We start from the raw sequence: 15,758 nt of genomic DNA on the forward strand, positions 1-15,758 counted from the left end.
TTGCATGATAATTTCTTATTGAATGGTTTTAATTCTTTACAATTGGATTATGAATCGAGCAGATGTGATTTGATTGTAAAGCAATATTGAATTGTTGAATCTAGCATATGTTAATTTTAATGTTAAAGGCTATTTTCAATAGGAACTTAGATCTAGTAAATTGCGAGAGCCTGTTAGATCTATGTTGATTAATAAATTGCGAGAGGTTGTTAATCATGTTATGTTTGCAATACTAATTATTGATTGTTATGTTTTATCCCGGAGTATTAACTATTGGTGAACTTGTGACCCTAGGCTCCTTATTATTGATTTCTCCTTAATTATTATCCTTAGTTTAATTCCCTTCACAACAATTTGGTTACTCAATAGTTTAGATTATATTAATTAATTAGAAATAGAAAGACTTGTTTCCCAGTGGATTTGACCCTACTTCCTTATCTAAATTAGTTAGAGGACTTAGGTAACACTTTTGATTAGATATACGACTTTAGCCTGTCATGGTCATATAATAAATCACCTAACAACTCGGACTTTTAGAGTCACCCGTATATAAGATGCGACCTGTAAACATATCGAGTCGCCTCTTACTAATTAGGCGACTTGTAGAGTTGGAGTTAAAATCAACAAAGCACCTAACGAGTTACCTAATATACATGAGGTGAGTTGATAGGTTAACAAGTCGCATAATATAATATTTTCAAAGTCACCTGTATATGAGGTGCGACTCATTAACCTATTAAGTCGTCTTATACATATTAGGTGACTCATTATGTGAGAGTTATAGCTATCTGTAGGGAATATTTCAAGCATTACCCCAACCTTAAACCCCACTATGATCATACACTTAAGCATGGTGGCGTCCAAAGGGAAGGAAGCTAGAGCAAAAGAGTCGCCAACAAGTTTTAGGAACTTGTAAACCGTTCATAGGGTGAAGGTGTAATACCCCTAATTTTTTTGAAATATTTTCCTAATTATTTTAGTAATTTCTCTAATTATTCAGAATAATTAAATAAATTATGATCTTGGTCGGTCCATAATTTGTTAGTTAACGTTGTACGCTATTTATTTTACTTTTTAAAAAAAAAAAAAAAAAATTAATTATCTTTCCGGATTTTACCTTAATAATACTTAACAACCTTATCTTAATTATTATCTCATGTATTATAACTAATCTTAGTTTTGATATTATCTATATTTTATATAATAACTTGATTTAATCATCAAATTCAATTATTATATTTATTATTCATGATTTTTGTTTTTATTTTTTTAATTTAAAAAAAAAAATACAAAATGGCCGTGAGTTTGTTGAGGCCTATTTGTTTTTATCATGGCTTAACTTTATCCTATTTAAATTTAAGCATTTAATCTTTTAATTTATCTTACTTTACCTTCTACCTTCCTTAACCAAATTAGCATCTATCTTAATTCCATCTCTAATCTTTTCCATTGGATTTTTTTTTTACATGAATTAACCTAGACTAAATTTCACTCATATTCATTTAACAAACTTACATTTATCATGTTCCCATGTTAATCTCAATCCTCCTTTAACTCTATCTTACTACCCCTTAAACACTATAAATAGACCCTTAATTCTTCCCACTTATTCACATCAAATCAGAAATTCTCTTCTCTACTCTCTATCTCATCACCCCTTCTTCTTACTCTATCTAGCTGAAATAAACTCTGCAACCCATAACCAAGTTGTTGCCACCGAACAACTACCTCTTCCGCCACCAACGACCACCCAACTACACGAATAGCACTATTTTGATAAAGGTTAATATTTAGGTAGTTCATGCACAATAGAATGGTGTTTTTGGTTTTGTGTTATTTTGTTAACCTTATATTAATTAAGGTTATTTTATTTGTGTAGGAGGAGTCTCTCGATCGTGGTCAAGTTTAGTAGTCGTACCGTTTTGTTCTCGTGATCAAGGTACGTATAGGTGGCTAGGTCCTTGGTACAATTTTTTGAATGCGTGTTTTGTATAATGTTTGTTTTAATAATTGTTTGATTAAATGTTGCGTATGAATATTTAAGTTAACAATTTTCATGACGAGTTAAAGTATATAATTTTATGATTTGAAGGTTTGATCTCTAAAAGTGTTGATCGATTTAATAAAAGTTTTTTGATTTATAAATCACTTGATTCAATTAAATTGCTTAAGTATTTGATATTTTAATTGTCCCTCTACCCGGGACTGGTTAAGTAAGACCATGAACTTTGTATGATCTGGTCTTTCCTCGAGTATATTATAACTTGCTTGGGGGGTGTGCACACTTAGGTGAGGAAAATTGGTTTAGAAATATATCAAAAAAAAAATTGAGAAGTTTATAAATTGGTAATCTATTGGTTTGGAAAGCTTTTATTGATGGATATTACTACCCTTGGAAGGTTTAATTATTTTTGGAAAGATAAATTTTGGAAAATGACTCGTGACAGGTTTAATTTTAAATGGTTATTTGGAAAGCATGTTTGCCTAATAAAAGTATTTACGTGCCTTGCACTTATACGTACTTAGCGTTTTTGCTAATCTGCTTTCCTTTTTGTTTTGGTTCGCCCTGTTTACCATTTTGGTAAGCAGTCTTGATTTCAGGTGTGAAGTTGTTCGTGCGCATACTAGAGTCGGGATTGGGATCACATAGTTAGGAATTAATTTTATTTATGTATGGATAAGTTTTTATTGGTTTATTTTGAAACAGTTATTATGGTTATTCATATTATTAATAAAAGTTAGTTATTTTTCCGCTGCAATTTGAGTTATTAATTAAGCCTTACGTTTTCACGTGGCGGTAATACGCCCAAGTCTATCTCTACGGTATTTCTATACGTATAAATATAGTATTTACGTAGAGGGAGGTTTGGGGGTGTTACAAAGTGGTATCAGATTTTCGGGTCTACGAAAGATTAAAAATTGAAAAATAAAACTTATGAGTAGACTTAAGATGGGCATATAGGATAGATAGAGTTTCGCATTCTTCGAAGTAAAATTATTTTCTATAAAAGCTATTTTCTTATTTGGAAAGGTGATTGAGAAAAGGATGCTCGGGTTCTTTTCGGAGGCCTATAATGGGTACGACTCTCTGTCTAGGAAAGGCTCGCCTCGACGCTGTAGGTAACTTTCCTGGGAGACGCGGGCTCGACCGTCCAATATCAAGAATCGAGTACATTATTATTTTCGAAAACAAAATGAATTGAAACTATTTGATTTTGTAAACACCTAATGTGCATTAGTCTAAGTATAATTAGGGTCGTCTAGTTATTTGTGTGGTTATGGAATTTTGGTTCCATTGGTATTCATTTTAAATTTATCCTTGAGGAAATTTGAATTGCTTACTTAAATAGTTTGTGTTATCACAGATGATGGAAACTGTTAGAAGACATTTCTTTGATCAAAGGCTAGTAAAATCGGATGCTATATCTGTGCGTGACTTTATAACAGACATTTTTTGGCATGCTTCTGATATAAAAAGACACAGGAATATGAAATTTATGATCGAGGAACCATGGATCATCCTACTGGACTTAGTTCACTTACCCAACACACCTAAATATAATACATTAATCCGAAAGTATAGAAATTTAATTAAACCAAATGGGTTGTGGAATATTGAAGCCTATATGGATGAAGGAAAATGGCTAGGAACCTTAACCAATTTTAAAGCAGACCTACATTTCGCCGAAGTTGACTGGAGTCGAATCCCAAGACCAATAGTTGTTGAAATTCCTCTTCGGCTTACACCTCAAGAAGTCCAAAAGTTAAATAATCTAAACTATGATATGCCACCCTTACCACCTCCACGTTTGCATCTTGACTACACATCATCTGATGACTTAGAAATCCCTCACCCAAATGACTTTGAATCCCCAACTCATTCTCCTGAACCCCTTGTCCCAATAGGTCGAGTATCTAGTTCAAAACACAGTACAAACCGTAACCATAGCCCCTATGTTAGCCCAAACTGCAACTCTAGCTATGGCTCGTGCCGTAGCCCAACTTATAGTGAATTTTATCCTACCTTCCTGCTTGAATGTAACCAAATTCCAACTCACATGGCTAAACCTTTAGAACCTGATTCCCCTCAACTTTCCACAGGAAACACAGGTGACGTGGCCAGAAAGATGATCCAGCAAGCTAAGACCAAGAGTAGAACTTCAGAATAATAATTGATTGATTTCTTCCATTAATAGCAAATTATTTTGTTTTGTAAGCCAACTAGTGGCCCTTATGAATTTGTAGTGACAAAATGAATTAATTATTTTAATAAGCCTATGTGGATAAATATGGAGTTTCAATATTTAATAAGAGTTTTATGAAATTCGCTTATATAATAAATGTGTATTATTTGTTATTTTAAGTTATTCAGGATGTCTCTAAGAGCAAGAAATAGTAGACGCACTGGTTCCAAAATGAGCTCTACTCTTAGGAAGCTAACTACCATTGCTCAAAGCATGAGCCAACTGGTGAGTCATAGGAATTGTAGCAACGACTTAGATCAATTTGGGGAAGTTTTTAAGAGGGTAGCAGCTGCAAAGCCACCCACTTACCTTGGGAAGGAGGATCCTGCTAGTTTGGAGAATTGGATAAGGGAATTTGACAAGTTGTTTGATGCCATTAAATGTCCTGAAGAATTGAAGGTTAATAATGTTGTTTATTACTTAAGGGAAGAAGCTGACCTATGGTGGAGTCAAAACCGGACTATGCTTTTAGAAACCCCTAACTTTGGGTGGAAAGAATTGAAGAAGGCTATAAGAGACAAGTTTTATCCCGCCTACCTGAAGAAGCAGAAATGCATGGAGTTTACCAATCTGAGGATGGGAAATATGACCATTAATGAATATTATAATAAATTTATTGAGTTGATGAGGTTTGCACCTGAGGTAGTACCCACGGAGGAGTTAAAAGCCCAAAGGTTCGAGCAAGGTTTAACCCTAAGTCTTCATGGGAAGTTGGGAGGGGTAACCTTTGAAACACTAGATGAAGTCTATGGGAGAGTTGCCCACCTATATGGGATCCGAGGGAGAGAGTTAGAGAACTCGGCTGGAGGGAAAAGGAAGAGTGATGGGGGTTCACATGGAGTTGATAAGAGGCCTAGGATTGGGGAGAGTTCTGGGGGAAATGGGTAATTCAACAGGAGGGATAATAGGGGAAACCTTGGGAAGGGAGCTAATGGACAGGGAAATAACAATCATGGGAATGGAAATAGCACCAGGCCTAAGAGAAGTTATTTTTGTAAGAGATGTGAGAAAAATCACCTAGGGAAGGACTGTGAGGGAAACCCTATGACTTGTCGTTACTGTCAGAAACTAGGGCATCGGGAGTTTGAGTGCTACATCAAGGAGAAGGATGTTAAGATGGGGAAAGTCCAGGAGACCAATAACCCACCTAAACCACCCCAGACCAATGGATCAGCTTAGAGGAATGGTACCAGTAGCGGTGCATGAGGGGCCCCTAAGGGTCGTGTATTCGTGATGAATTGTCGTGAGGCTGAGGCTTCTAATAATGTGGTAATTGGCACTTTCCTTGTTTGTTCTATGAATGCTAGAGTCATGTTTGATTCGGGTGCATCTCATTCTTTTGTTTCAAAATCTCTAGTCCGGAGATTAAAGTTAGAGAGTCCATTGTTAGTGTCTCTAGATGTTTCTGTTCCAACTGAGTTAGAGAGTCCATTGTTAGTGTCTCTAGATGTTTCTGTTCCAACTGGGGAAGTGAGGAATTGCTCTAAGTCACATAAAGGGGTACCTATCACCATAGTTGGAGTAGAATTTTCTTCAGATTTGATTGAGTTTGATTTGCAAGACTTAGATGTGATTTTAGGAATGGACTGGCCGGGAAAGTATAAGGCTCACATAGATTGTGCTGCTCAGAAAGTGAAATTGTTGGGTCCAGGTAATGTGACAGTGACTTATAGGAAGGAAGGGAAGAGTTCAGGGATCAAAATCATTTCTGCCTTGCAATTTTGGAATTGTGTCAGGAGGGGTTATCCTATATACATGTGTAGTGTTCAGGAAGTGGGAAGGGAGGATGAGAAGAAAAAGAGTATTCCCGTAGTTGAGGAATTTCCAGATGTGTTTCCTGATGAGATACCAGGTATGCCGCCAGTTAGGGATGTTGAGTTCACCATAGAATTGCTACCAGGGACTGGACCTATCTCGAAGGCTCCATATAGGATGGCTCCAGCTAAGATGAAGGAATTGAAAACTCAGTTAGATGACTTGTTTGATAAGGGATACATTCGACCTAGTTCTTCTCCATGGGGTGCTCCAGTGTTGTTTGTGAAAAAGAAGGATGGAAGTTTGAGGTTGTGCATAGACTATCGAGAGTTGAATAATGTGACAATCAAGAATAAGTATCCTTTGCCTAGAATTGATGATTTGTTTGATCAGTTGAAAGGGGCTGGAATATTTTCCAAGATATATTTGAGGTCAGGGTACCATCAGTTGAGAATTGCAGAGCAGGACATTCCCAAGAGTGCTTTCAGGACACGTTATGGCCATTATGAGTTCACAGTTATGCCATTTGGGTTAACTAATGCACCTGCAGTTTTCATGGATTTGATGAACCGAATCTTTAGGCCATATTTGGATAAGTTTGTGGTGGTTTTCATTGATGATATTTTGATTTACTCCAAGAATAGGGAGGAGCATGAAGATCATTTGAGGAAAGTATTGTCGATCCAGAGGGAGCACCAATTGTATGCTAAGTTGTCAAAGTGTGAGTTTTGGTTAGAAAAGGTAGCCTTTTTGGGGAATGTGATATCTAAGGAAGGAATTTCAGTAGATCCCTTGAAGATCAATGCAGTGAGTGAATGGCCAACACCTAAGAATGTGTCAGATGTTCGAAGTTTCTTGGGATTGGAAGGCTATTATCGAAGATTTGTGAAGGATTTTTCGAAGATTGCGAGGCCCATGACAAATTTAATCAAGGAATGTAAGTTTGTTTGGACCCAGGAGTGTGAACAAGCGTTCCAGACCTTGAAAGACAAGTTAACCTCAGCACCAGTATTGGCTTTGCCAGATGAAAGTGGGCAATATGAGGTGTATAGTGATGCATCGAAGTTTGGATTGGGTTGTGTTTTAATGCAGAATCGGAGGGTCATTGCATACGCTTCGAGACAATTGAAACTGCATGAGGTGAACTATCCAACCCATGACCTGGAGTTAGCTGCGATTGTGTTTGCTTTGAAAATTTGGAGACATTATCTATATGGTGCAACTTGTAAAATGTTCACAGATCATCAGAGTCTAAAGTACATTTACACTCAGCAGTATTTGAACTCGAGACAGAGCGATGGTTTGAATTTATGAAAGATTATAGTGTGAATATCCAATATCATGAGGGGAAAGCTAATGTGGTAGCTGATGCTTTAAGTAGGAAAACCAGCCATTTGATGAATATGATGATTTTATGAGACCAGCTGTGTGTGGAATTTCAGAAGATGAATTTAGAAGTGATGGAGCACGGAGAGGTCCATAAGATGTTGAATGCCTTGGCAGTGAAAGCTTCTATTTATGATGAGATTAGAGAAAGTCAGTTAGGGGACTCGAAGTTGAAGGCAATAAAAGAGAAGATTGAGGGAGGGCAGGTTTTGAACTTTACTATTGCAGATGAGGGAAGTATTCGATTTAAAGGGAGATGGTGTATTCCACAACATCGTGGGGACATCAAACAAAGACTGATGGAGGAGGCCCATAACTCTCCTTATTTGATGCATCCTGGAGGAAATAAGTTGTATAAGGATATGAAGAAGGTCTTTTGGTGGCCAAACATGAAGAGAGAAGTAGCAGAGTTTGTGGAAAAATGCTTAACATGCCAGAAAGTGAAGATAGAGCATCGAAGGCCACAAGGAATGGTTCAATCCTTGGAAGTACCAAAGTGGAAGTGGGATTCGATCGCCATGGATTTTGTGGGGGCATTACCAAGGACCAGCGCAGGGAATGACACTATTTGGGTCATTGTGGATCAATTGACTAAGTCCGCAACCTTTATACCTATGAAAAACACTTGGTCTATGGATCAGTTAGGAAGGGCATATGTGAAGTTTATGGTGAAGTATCATGGAGTGCCTACAGATATCATTTCAAATCGTGATTCGAGATTCTTGTCTAACTTTTGGAAAATTTTGCAAAAGGCCATGGGAACAAACCTATTAATAAGTACAGCTTTTCACCCTGCAACTGATGGTCAGACTGAAAGGACCATACAGACCTTGGAGGACATGTTGAGAGCATGTGTATTGGAGTATCAAGGTTCATGGGAAGATCACTTAGACTTGATTGAGTTTTCATATAATAATAGCCATCATGCAAGCATTGGAATGGCCCCGTTTGAGGCTTTGTATGGAAGGAAATGTAGGAGCCCAGTTTGTTAGAGTGACATAAGTGAAAATGTTGTACTTGGGACTGAAATGATAGAGTAAACTGTTAAGAAAGTAAAGCTGATCCAAGAGAAAATCAAAGCAGCCAAGGACAGACAGAAAAGTTATGCTGATGAGAAGCGCGGAGATGTAGAGTTCCAAGTAGGAGAAAAGGTGTTGCTAAATATATCTCATATGAAGGGAGTAATGAGATTTGGTAAGAGGGGGAAGTTGAGCCCAAAGTACATTGGGCCATATGAGATTCTTCAGAAGGTTGGGAAAGTAGCATATAAGTTGGACTTACCCAACGAGTTGGAAAGGGTGCACAATGTTTTTTCATGTAAGTCAGATTTGCAAGTACATTCCTGATGTTGCACATGTGCTAGAACCAGAGACAATTGAGCTAGATGAGAGTTTGACCTATGAAGAAATACCGGTGAAAATATTAAATAGTAAAGTTAGAAGCACCAGAAACAAGGATGTGAAGATTGTCAAGGTTCTATGGTCGAACCATAAGGTTGAGGAAGAAACTTGGGAGGCTGAGGCAGAAATGCGTAAAAAGTACCCTAACCTTTTCATGGTGAGTGGTTAAGTTACGGGGACGTAACTCTCTTTTAAGGGGGGTACAATGCAATAGAGGTTCGCACTTTTCTTTTTATGTCTTTTTATGAGTCTTTTGAGTCGAGTCTTTAGGTTGTGCATGAACTTACTAAATTTTAACCAATTTAAGATAATTTGGAGTATTAATTCGAGTTATTGAATAATTTTAAGTTTCGGGACGAAACTTCTTTTAAGGGGGGTAGACTGTAATACCCCTAATTTTTTTTGGAAGATTTTCCTAATTATTTTAGTAATTTCTCTAATTATTTGGAATAATTAAATAAATTATGATCTCGATCGGTCCATAATTTGTTAGTTAACGTTGTACGCTATTTATTTATTTTTTTAGAAAAAAAAAATTAATTATCTTTCCGGATTTTACCTTAATAATACTTAACAACCTTATCTTAATAATTTTCTCATGAATTATAACAAATCTTAGATTTGATATTATCTATATTTTATATAATAACTTGATTTAATCATCAAATTCAATTATTATATTTATTATTTATGATTTTCGTATTTTTTATTAAAAAAAAAAAAAAACACACACACACACACACACAAAATGGCCGTGAATTTGTTGAGACCTAGTTGTTTTTATCATGGCTTAGCTTTATCCTATTTAACTTTAAGCATTTAATCTTTTAATTTATCTTACTTTACCTTCTACCTTCTTTAACCAAATTAGCATCTATCTTAATTCCATCTCTAATCTTTTCCATTGGATTTTTTTTTACATGAATTAACCTAGACTAAATTTCACTCATATTCATTTAACAAACTTACATTTATCATGTTCCCATGTTAATCTCAATCCTCCTTTAACTCTATCTTACTACCCCTTAAACACTATAAATAGACCCTTAATTCTTCCCACTTATTCACACCAAATCAGAAATTCTCTTCTCTACTCTCTATCTCATCACCCCTTCTTCTTACTCTATCTAGCTTAAATAAACTCTTCAACCCATAACCAAGTTGTTGCCACCGAACAACTACCTCTTTCGCTACCAACGACCACCCAACTATACTAATAGCAATATTTTGATTAAGGTTAATATTTAGGTAGTTCATGCACAATAGAATGGTGTTTTTGGTTTTATGTTATTTTGTTAACCTTATATTAATTAAGGTTATTTTATTTGTGTAGGAGGAGTCTCTCGATCGTGGTCAAGTTTAGTAGTCGTACCTTTTTGTTCTCGTGATCAAGGTACGTATAGGGGGCTAGGTCCTTGATACAATTTTTTTAATGCGTGTTTTGTATAATGTTTGTTTTAATGATTGTTTGATTAAATGTTGCGTATGAATATTTAAGTTAACAATTTTCATGACGAGTTAAAGTATATAATTTTATGATTTGAAGGTTTGATCTCTAAAAGTGTTGATCGATTTAATAAAAGTTGTTTGATTTATAAATCACTTGATTCAATTAAAATGCAGCTCATTATGAGCCTGAGTATTTGATATTTTAATTGTCCCTCTACCCGGGACTGGTTAAGTAAGAGCATGAACTTTGCATGATTTAGTCCTTCCTCAAGTATAGTATAACTTGCTTGGGGGGTGTGCACACTTAGGTGAGGAAAATTTGTTTAGAAATATATAAAAAAAAAATTGATAAGTTTATAAATTGGTAATCTATTGGTTTGGAAAGCTTTTATTGATGGATATTACTACCCTTGGAAGGTTTAATTATTTTTGGAAAGATTAATTTTGGAAAATGACTCGTGACAGGTTTAAATTTAAATGGTTATTTCAAAAGCATGTTTGCCTAATAAAAGTATTTACGTGCCTTGCACTTATACGTACTTAGCGTTTTTGCTAATCAGCTTTCCTTTTTGTTTTGGTTCGCCCTGTTTACCATTTTAGTAAGCAATCTTGATTTCAGGTGTGAAGTTGTTCGTGCGCATACTATAGTCGGGATTGGGATCACATAGTTAGGAATTAATTTTATTTATGTATGGACAAGTTTTTATTGGTTTATTTTGAAACAGTTATTATGGTTATTCATATTATTAATAAAAGTTAGTTATTTTTCCGCTTCAATTTGAGTAATTAATTAAGCCTTACGTTTTCACGTGGCGGTAATACGCCCAAGTCTATCTCTACGGTATTTCTATACGCATAAATATAGTATTTACGTAGAGGGAGGTTTGGGGGTGTTACAGAAGGTTACACCCCTTAATGATCCAGGAGATAGTTAACTCCAATAGGTCTAGAACCATGACTAGAAGTTCGGGGATGAAGGTACAAATCCAACCTAAAAGAGATTGAACCTGCCCCAATAATAGGCCTCTACTTTATTCTAATCGTATTCATGTGCGCTTTCTGACTAACATGCAATCATTAGCATTACCCTAAACATATTTATCTATGTTGGTTGAATATTAATGCATAAACAAATCTATTGTTGGCGATCACTTGAATTATAATCAAATTAACCCTAAGAAGATTATAAATTATCTTATTAAGCGTGGTTACAAATACCAATTCTTTTCAAACATGCATAAAAGGCGTGATCAAGCAATAACAATAATTAATATATAACAAGCAATATAATAATAATCATCATCATAATAACAAAATAATCATGTTAAAGCATAATATTAATAGCAAGATCTTAGGCATGATACTAACAAGATTAATAACAAACCCTAGCATGTCACTAAACATCAAAGATCAAATATTTAGCACTAACATGATACTAACATGAATATTAGGAAAGAGAATAGGAAGCATCACAGGAAACATAATAAGCATATTTGATATTATAACCTTTTCCCTAAACATGATACTAGGAAGATCAAAACACCCTAACATGACACTAGGAATCATAATAACAACCTCGACATGATTTCTATATCATAATAACAATGCAAACAATCAAAGCACTTACTTGGATGCCTCGTACCTCTTTCAAATAACAAAATAAACACGTTAGTAACTTCTAGAAAAATAATAAATTAAAACAATTAAATTAAATAATTTAAAGAGAGATTTGGGACCAAACCCTCAGAAAATAAACCTTTCACGTCTAGGGCGAAGGCAACTTCAAACTTGGCTAGGTGTGTCTAGATCTTGTGAATGCGGAATTTTGTGTGCAAAAGGCTAGTTTAGAAAACAGAAAGAGTAATCAAGAATTTCTTGATGAGAGTTGGTGATTGAAAACAGAGGTTTTAGGAGGCTATTTATAGAGAAAATCAGCCGGATATGATAAAAAACGAATCAGAGTTTCGAAAAGAATAAAACACGAATGCAGCGCCAGACGCTGCACATGTCGCCAGACGCCAGGTCTGTCGCCAAGCGCCAGACATGTCGTATGGCGCTGCAAATAGTTTTCCACGCGTTTTCTTATTTTGATAAAATTTAAGCGTACGAGAGGGTAAAATTGTAATTTCCTTAAAAACACTTCTTTTATTCTAATTAAAACTCTTAAAAGTCAATTAAAGTCAATTTATCAATGCTAATAAAATTAGGATTCAAAATAACCTTCTAGAAGATTCTAGAAGACTATAATAAATCCTAATTGCACAAGGAATGATAAATCATAATATGCCCTCCTCTAGATCATTAGGCCGCATATAAAGATCAAATCGGGCCCAGTTTAGTAATTTGGCCATAACTTCCTCATTAGTCATCGGAATCCGACCCTACTACACCATTATTGGACCCTTGCCATGGACCAAACGAAACTGGATTGGCTGTTTTCTTAAAATAGGTTTTTAAAAACAGAGAGAAAGAAAAATAATAAAAACTAACCGCAACACTAGACTTTCCACACTTTCACTTCATTCGATTATGATTCGACGTGAAAGGTACTCATCACTGGGTTTGGTTTTGGGGAGACACAAATGGGTGTCTACAGAAGCCCCCAGTTTGACTGAGTTTGGAGAAACACAAGTTTCGAAAACAAAAGTAAAAGTAGCGATAAGGACGGAGAATGAGAAACACAAGTTTCGAAAAAAAAAGTAAAAGTAGCGATAAGGGCGGAGAATGATTCAGAACGTTCTGCGATCCTAAATCATTCTTGTAAGGTCGATACCTGCAAACTAGCGTTAGTTAAAACAGATAAGAGAGTTAAGAAACGCGTATCTTGCACCGTCGATTACACGTCTCTGAAGGTAACCGATTTGTTGCTGTATTGCTGATGTTGACAACCTTCCACAAGCTAGGGAACGCCATCCTGCTGTTTGTTTTGACGATCTTCCGCAAGCTAGAGAATACCGCCTGAAGACTGCTACTCTTGTAACTGCCTCTAATTCCGCCGTGATAGACTTCTACAAGCTAGAGAACCCCATCGAAGATTGCTTCACCTGAAACGACCATCTTCCGCAAGCCAGGGAACACAATCGAAGATTGCTTCGCCTGAAACTATCCTCATTTGTTGCAATAATACCCTAAAGAGTATCACCAAAAACAAACGCCTGTCGATCCTTTGTTTTTTCTATGCCAGTGTGTTGGCGCTTTGCTGCTTTTGAACCAGTATGTCGGTGCTTCTGATTTGTGAACCATTATGTCGGCGCCTTTTCCATGAGCCAAGGTTTAGGCGCTTTAAGCTAAGTGAGACGATCATTTATCTGGTCGATCACTTAATGTGATTGTAACCGAGCCGATTACTAAATCATGTCAAATTGCTTATAGGGGCTAACTAGCATACCAAGGAACCCAAAATTGTTATACGAGGTCGAAATAACCACTCTAAGAGGCTTCAAGATGTGTCGCCGCTGCAACGTCGCTGGCGTCGCGATTTTGCTCTATCACCAGACGCTGCACTCTGTCGCCAGGAGACAAGGCAGTCGTTTGGCGCCAGAATCGGGAATTTCGTATAAATTCCATTTTCTTCCTCATTTCGCTACTACTGCTTTTCTTTCTTCGAAAATCGCCGCGGAGGTTCAATTTGCTCGTTCTTGCTTGTTTCTCAACCGAATTCGCTCAATTTTTTTGCAAATTGAAGCTTTGTTCATCTACTTTCCTGATCTATGTATGTTTTATCCAAACTCACTTGAATTTTGATGAATTTTGCAAGTGTTTGTTCACAAATTTCTTGAAAATTCGAAACTTATATTGCTTAATTTGCTTTGTTTGTCAAATTTTATGCCATGAAATTGCTTGATTATGTTTTTATATTACCTTTGGGAGTGTTTTGAGACTTGTTTGACTCAATTTGGTGAAGAAACGAACAATTCACCATTGTTGGACCTCTTAAGGTCGGGAAAACAATTTGGCTTGTTCTTGATGTTTTTGCTAGTAATTCTTGTCCAATTTGTCACAATATTTATCATAGTATTGCAAAAAATTATTTGGATGCTTGAAAAATGCCATACGTGCTTGAATTGAAATTGTGCTCTATTTTACTACTACGTACTCTGTTTTCTGCGAACATAGTATCATGCGGCTAGGCGAACCTTAGATACTATAGAACCTTAATTTTTGTAAATTTTGCACAATGTAGCATGGCTAGACAGCAAGGTTCGGGTTCACGGTCCCGAGACACGCGACGGGAGCATGAGCCCATAGAGGAGGACGCCGACCCGTTCACTTCTCTTGGTCCCTTCCCCGAGTGGGATGAGCATACATTGTACTTTTCCCATGACCATCACATTTCGGAGAGGGTGCGCCGTGGGATCACCGCCGGTAGGACGCGTTGCCACGGTTCGGGCAACAACACTCTAGGCAAGCTATACCGTGCATTCTTTAACGTCGACGAGGGTTTGTGGCTTCTCTGGGAGTCTTGTGGGCTGACTGCCCTGTTTCAGGCCACGCAGGCCATGAGCTCTTTTGACGGGGGTCACCACGTGGTTCGTGCCCTGGTGGAGTTCTTCTGCGATACCACCAACACTTTTCACTTTTCTTGTGGTGAGATGATGGTCACCCCAGCCGACTTTAGTCTCATCTCGGGACTGGAGTTAGTTCGACTATGCTGCCGTTTGACAGCACCATCAGCGTCTACTCTCCAGAGGTTGATGAACTGTTGGGTCCGATTGCTGTTCGGGCCCGTGCTGAGGTGGAGTCATCACAATTCAGCACCAAGTGTATTCGCCGGTCTAATCTAGCGGCAGCTTTTGTGGATGATGCGACCACCCGAGAGCAGCGGTTGCGCATCTTTGCGCTTATTTTGCTGTTAGGGACGTTTTCCCCTGACAAGAGTAGTAGGGCGCTGCTTTACTACCTTCCTGCTGTCCGCGATCTTCACCTGATCGGGACTTATGATTGGGCTAGCTTGGCCTATGCCAACTTTCTACGTGCGTTGCGAGACTCCTGTCGACACCGGTCTTACACGGGAGGCATTGCTCTTTCCAGAATCTAGAGAGTTGTAGAGGTATACTTCGTCTCTCACAAAGTTAACTCTAAGCTCTTGTTAGCATTTGCTGATAACTTTTGTCTTTTGTTAATCGGGTTCTACGAGTACTTTCCTTCACTCGCGCCGGCGAGGCCATAGCCACGCGAGTTTCCTGTTGGCGCCTGCTAGGGAGGCCGCTACATCCGGGAGACTATTGCCTATGTTCAAGAGCAGATCCTCTCGGTATGACCTTTTGCATAGTTAACATTTTTGTATTGCTTTTTGGTAGATCTTTATCTCATAGGCATTCTTTGAAGGAGCCTAAGGCGCTATACCGGCCATGGGGCGATTTGGTTGTCCCTGGGCTGACTGCGTAGTACACTTCTCAGCGTGATACTTCCTAGGGACATGTGGGGTAGCGGCGTACCTAGGAGAGAGAGTTGTTATTCAGCACTCTTTGGATATTCATGTCGTCCCTACTCCTCCGCCACGTCACATATTCAATGACGTGAG

The sequence above is a fragment of the Chenopodium album genome, chromosome 4, assembly GCF_948465745.1.
Source record: "Chenopodium album chromosome 4, dcCheAlbu1.1, whole genome shotgun sequence".
In the NCBI taxonomy this organism is placed as follows: Eukaryota; Viridiplantae; Streptophyta; class Magnoliopsida; order Caryophyllales; family Amaranthaceae; genus Chenopodium; species Chenopodium album.